The sequence below is a fragment of the Pteropus medius genome, unplaced genomic scaffold, assembly GCF_902729225.1.
Source record: "Pteropus medius unplaced genomic scaffold, Ma_sr-lr_union100, whole genome shotgun sequence".
NCBI lineage: Eukaryota > Metazoa > Chordata > Mammalia > Chiroptera > Pteropodidae > Pteropus > Pteropus medius.
In genome coordinates this window covers 4,551,768-4,557,823 of record NW_024355008.1, presented here as the reverse complement: position 1 = coordinate 4,557,823, position 6,056 = coordinate 4,551,768, and the positions used below count along the sequence as shown (strand labels likewise).

At 31.7% G+C, this 6,056-nt stretch overlaps 1 pseudogene; it reads right to left on the bottom strand.

The window, feature by feature from the left end:
* Nucleotides 1-1,779: 1,779 nt before the first annotated feature.
* On the bottom strand, nt 1,780-1,898 carry LOC120598266 (uncharacterized; annotated as a pseudogene).
* Between the last annotated feature and the right edge of the window lie 4,158 nt (nt 1,899-6,056).

Below are 6,056 nucleotides of genomic sequence, written 5' to 3'. Positions count from 1 at the left end.
GTTCTTTGAGCCATAGGTTATGTTGACTGCCCCAATGCAATTGCAAAACTACCTACAAAGAAAGGATAATTATTTATTCTATTGAACAGAAAGGATTATCTTAACTATTTCCATTTTCTATTGACCTGACAAGAATATAGTTTGACATTTTAATTACTTGAGGTTTATTTAATCAAACAAACCAATATTTTAAGCAATATTTTAAGTTTATTCTTACAATCAATATCTATAAGAAAATGTTCCTCAGTTAAAGATCGATACTATTATACTTTCTTGGTATTATCTCCTATAAGTTATAAACCCAAAGTTGAATTTAGATTACTGTTATTTAGTTTCTATTTGCACAAATATGAACATAGCTTTTAAATATATATGACATTAAGATATTAACATGATTTATAAAATATGGCACATTCATCAAATTTAGGATGTTTGAATACGTGTTAGATTGGATTTTCATTACACTTTCATTTATATGAATCAAATTTAACAGTGTTTTTTTTTTTGCAAAATACATAGAAAGATGTAAAGACAGAAGGAGGGAAGACTTAAAATAGTTGTGTCAGTTCATTTTAATGAGCTTATGCCTGTAGCAATAGATAGATTAATCAAGCTTAAAATAGTCAGCATAGGAGATTAAAACTTGATTGACTTGATTAAAGTTTTCTAAAATATTGGCTAAAGAGAGAAATGCATTGTTCAGATTACCAAGCATATGTAAAGTGATAGCATTCTTGACATTTTTGAACAAAAATATTAATTGAAAAACAATGAAAAAATAAAAAATTGAAAAGTTGATAAAATATGTCTATAGATTTGAATACAAAAATTACCCAAAACCAAATTCAGTGCTCCACTGTTATGTCCTACTCAATCTCCTACTCATCACGTAAGCTTTCCAATTTAAACAGCTAGCCACCAAGGTGTTGCCTGGTGCCCTGGCATATGGTGCCATAAAAAGGACTCACACTAGTTTGCTGCTGCTGTCAAGATGGAAGAGAAGCATAATTTAAAACCCTGCCACCATAAATAAGTTATTTGTTAGCTCAATGAAAATGAAACAGACTTCCTATGAAAGAGGATAACTGCTTTTTTAAGCAGACAATATTATCAACTGGATTAGTTTTCAGTTGTATGTAAATGGAAAAAAAAGAATACTTTAACAGACTGCCATGAACATATCACCCACATCCCTAAATTATCAACATTTTGACAATCTTATTTCATCTAATCCTCTGAACAGAAATATATTTTGTTTTATATTTATATATATTTGTTTTGGTTAAAGATTTTTGAAGCAAAACAAAGCATCATGTGAGTTTAACATTTAAAAATCAACCAACATAATTCAACAGGATGATCTCAATGAGTGCAGACAGAAGTACTTGAAAAATTTAATGCCCTATTGAATTAAGATCCAGACAAAGAAGTAACCACAGAGCCCCAAACAACAAAAACCAAGTGGAATAATAACATAGGATTGAAAAGCAATAGAGTAGAGGAAAAAGAGAAAGAAAAACATATAATTAATTGCTGAAAAACTATGATAAGCTAACTACTGAAAGGACTAATCAAAAAAAAAATTTGAGAGGAAAATAATACAAACAGAAAACAGAAAAGAGAAGAAATCATTAAAGCATTAAAATTATTTTTAAAATACTGTGCTATTTTATTTTTATTATTTATTTAGGTGAGGTAACTCTTGGTTGACCTCACAGACTACGAGGATCTTGTCAGCTTACAATTCCTTATTTATTTATTTATTTTTTAAATTTTTGACATGTACAGCACCTAGTCTTCTACAGTGGTCTCCCATCCAAGTACTAACCAGGCCTGACCCTGCTTAGCTTTCAAGATTGGACGGGATTGGGCTTGTTCAGGGTAGCATGGCCATAGACAACTGTACTCTTTTAAAAATCTAAATAATTTTGATAAAGTGAAAAAGTATAATATTACAATATTGTTCTAGGATGAAATATATATCAAATCAAATAAAAAACATTAAAATTATTGAAATGGTAATTATTTAAACTGCCTATAAAAAGCCCAAGTGCGGGTAGTTTTGCAGTCAAATTATACCAAATATTTAAAGACAAATAACTCTATTCCATACTTTCTGGAAATAAAAACAGAAAGATAACTGCTCAACAGATTGCATGAAGTAAGTATAAAAAAATCTGAAAAGTGGAATGCAAGAGAATGAAACTATAATTAATTTTAAATATGAACATAAATGCAGAAATACTAAATAAAATATGTGAAGCAAGTTCACCTGCATATCAAAAATGACAGTATATCACATGAAATAGTGTTTATCACAGACATGTAAAGATAGTTTAACATGAGAAGAAATCTCTCAATTCTGTTCACCTCAGTGTTGGTCATAATGAAATTTAATGTCTGAATATCTGCAAACTCCAACTCCAGCACTCATTTGAAGCAAAAGCTCTAAAAGCTGCTGTAAATCATAGAACATCTTCATGAACAGGATAGAAAAGGTTTATTAAACAGGACACAAAATGATAATAAGAAAAGGAAAAAATAATATGTTCAAGTACCTTAAGACTAAGAACTAAATCACAAGTCTTTCATAAGAGTGAAAAGGTCACAAACAAGAGAAGTTAAATGCAGATATGATTCCAAAAAAGAGTTATGTATAAAAAAAAAAATCCTACAGATCAATGAGAAAAAAGCAGACAACAAACCAGAAAATGGTCAAAAGATCTATATAGATATAGCTGAAAAATGTATGAAAGTGAATTCAACTGTTTAGGAAATGCAAAGTAAAAGCTGCAATCTGAAATTACTACTATATTGTCAAAAGACTTAAAATGAAAGACACAAAACTACTAGAACTATGAAATAATTAACTAACGACAAATATAAGATGAATGCAGAAAACAGTATCCATTATTAGTAAAAAAACATTAGAAAATATAATAAGTATGATATCCTTAATAGTAACATAGCTATATAGAGATTACTTATCAAATAATACAGAAGACCATTATTGAAAAGCAATGTAAAATCTATTAAAATAATTAAAAGAAGACCTGGATGGAGCGATATCTCTTTAGTGACAATACATTCTAATTTATAAAAATTTTAGCAAAAGTTGTCATAATGATTCTGAGCATATATAGTCCATGCATAGCTAAGGCAGTTTTACAATATAATAACAAAGAATAACATATTACTTAGCTATATTATTTAAAACATTAGATTATCAGCAGTCCTGGGATTTGTTAAAATAGTTATACACACAGACTAATTATACACATGATTCCCAGTATATGGTTTCCAGAGCAGCAGCAACAGCATCTCCTGGGAACTTGATACATAAGCAAAGGCAAGACTTAAGTCTCACTCCAGATCTGGTGAATCAGAAACTGGTGTTACATTCCAGCAATCTCTATTCAACAAGCTTTGGTGTCTTTGTAATGTGTAAACTTGACTAGGTTGAAGTAATTTCTCAGAATTCTTTTTCCTGTCTGTTTGTGATTAGAGAGGGCCATAACAGAGATTCTTGTATGAGATGTAGAGGGTGGAATTGAAGTAGCAGCTGTTTTACAGTTTACATATCTTGTCACTGATGTGCTAGTTTACCTCATTGCGAGCCTCAAGAATGAACTAGGCTTGCTTCACTGGATCATAATTCCACTTCAAATCCTATGCAAGCTATGTGTATATGTTTGGTATCATCATAGAGAAAAGCAACAAGAACTGACATGGGTTTCAACCTCTCCTTGCGATGTCCAGTTTGTGCTTGGGCTATCCAGTTTGTTCTTATTCTCTCCTACTTTACATACAGCTTTATTTCTGATCATCTGCTATGTACACTTCAAGATTCAACATCAGAAACAGAGAAAATAGTCTTACAAGCTGCTTCACCAGTTTCCACAATTTGTAAAGTCATGTTCTTGTGCTAGATATTTGAATTATATTCTAAAGTAAGCTGTTCTGATTGGAATATTGTGTCTCTTTGAATAGATAACTGTGGTTGTGGTGGCTGCTGTTGTAATTATGTATATTCTGAAAGATTTGGTACAAAAATGATTTTTAAAATATTGTAAGTCACTTATAGCAATTCATTTTTAAATATAAAAAAATTAGAATTATGAATTCTTTGCATTCTCAAATACCAGTTAGAAAAAAAAAGCCGTTATTTTAAGTTGAATCTGAATTTTGTTCATCTACGTTTGAAAATTTGCACCTTCTGTGGCCTATTCAGCTTAATTATTACTTACAATTATTCATGATTTTGAAATATTTTTCAAGTTTACCTGAAGACTTTCTTTTTATTCCACTTACTAAAGAGTACATGTTTTATTGTATTCTGTTCAGAATAATGCTCAGTTCTTTCCAAAATACATGGGAATTTTATTGAGGATTCATTATCCTGCAATACTAGCATTAAATTATATTTTTCTTTAAAAATATCATAATTTTAAATATAATTTTATGATAGGTTGTTAAATCTATATAACAACTACTCTTTGCCCTTTCTAGTATAATCTTTTATTTTTTATTATCTCATTATCATTGTTTGTTAAAGTTTCAGTTATTTCATTTTGAAGCATTGATTTGATGAGAGGAAAATACATTTTTTGAATTAAATATAAAGAACTAAAGAGAAAAAAATTATATATATATATATATACACATATACATATAACATATACATATGTGTGTCTCTCTGTGTATGTATATGTGTGTAAAAATGCATCAACACAAAAGTAAATATGATTGTCGTTTCATGTGGCTATGACCCCAGCCATATGATCTGTGTCTCGGGCCACTTCTCCACTATGCTTTAAGCTATAGGAGACAGAATAAAGGGTGAGAGTTCATTCAGTCCATTGTAAGCTCACAATTACAAGAAAAGAAAATCAAAATATTAAGGTGAATCGAGAGTTGTTGTTGATTTTTCTCTTCTTTCCTGTGGTCATTCTCGGTCATAAATTTGGTAAGCCTCTCATCAGAGTGTTGCTCTTGCCTCTTTACCTAATATGTGGAAGCCTATGTGTTGCGAAGCAGTGATTATTTTAAGCTCCTCCTTGTTTATGAATCATAGTACTGATGCAGGACAAGGCAAATTCCCCCGAGTGGAGAGTGATGGGGAGATCAAGCACTGCATTGAGAGAAGTAGAGGATCCTTTGGCGGAAAGGGTAGAAAGAATTCAACATACACGCCAAAGGTAGAGTCAAAAGGAAAGTTTATTAGAAAAGGGATAACATTCCACAGACTGAGTGTGGTCTCCTCTCAGAGATAGTGAGAGGAACCCAGATTGTTAGGGGAATTCAGTTTATCTGTCCTTCTTTAATTCTTTCTTTTGATAATGAACCTGCAGTGAAGAAGGGGAAGGGGAAGAGTGTGTAGCCTTAAAGGTCTGCTGGCAGTTCCCAACCCTTAATCCATAGGTTCCCTATGGTTTTAGCCATAGGGAATAAATGATTTTATTTGTGTAAGCAGCCACTTAAAAACTCTATTATTCCTGTTTCCTCTTCCATTGGTATAGGGGATTGGGTTGTTAGCAATCCCAGCAGAAATCTTTCTTAGTTCTGACAGTGTCCTGGCCTGGCTGCAGGGCTGATGGAATATTGCAGTCTCTGAATGTAGCTTGATTAACATTTTAATTCTCTTGCCTCCTCCTTACATTAATAGGATCTTAACTATTGCCCCCTGTCCATCCAGCAGTGAAGTGAAGAAAATGGATGTTATCTACCAGTGACATCATTAAGATTTATATAGCTAAGTAGTTCTCTAGTTAAGATAGTCACAGCAGAGCTGCCAGTTGAAATCAAATTGAAATAACACAGTGTACCCCTCCTGTTTTCCAAACGCTGGCTAGGCCTGGCAATGGAATTAAATTGTATTAAGGGAATCTGTGTCCTGCAAACTGGGACCAGAACTCAGACGATCTGAATTCAGCTCTGCTTACCAGTTGACCATTGTTTTATTTCTTTTACTTTGACCTAGATGAAAAGCAACTATGACTACAAAAGAATCAAAAAAGAAAATTCACTTTTGAGTGACAAAAGGACAAAGGCTTTTT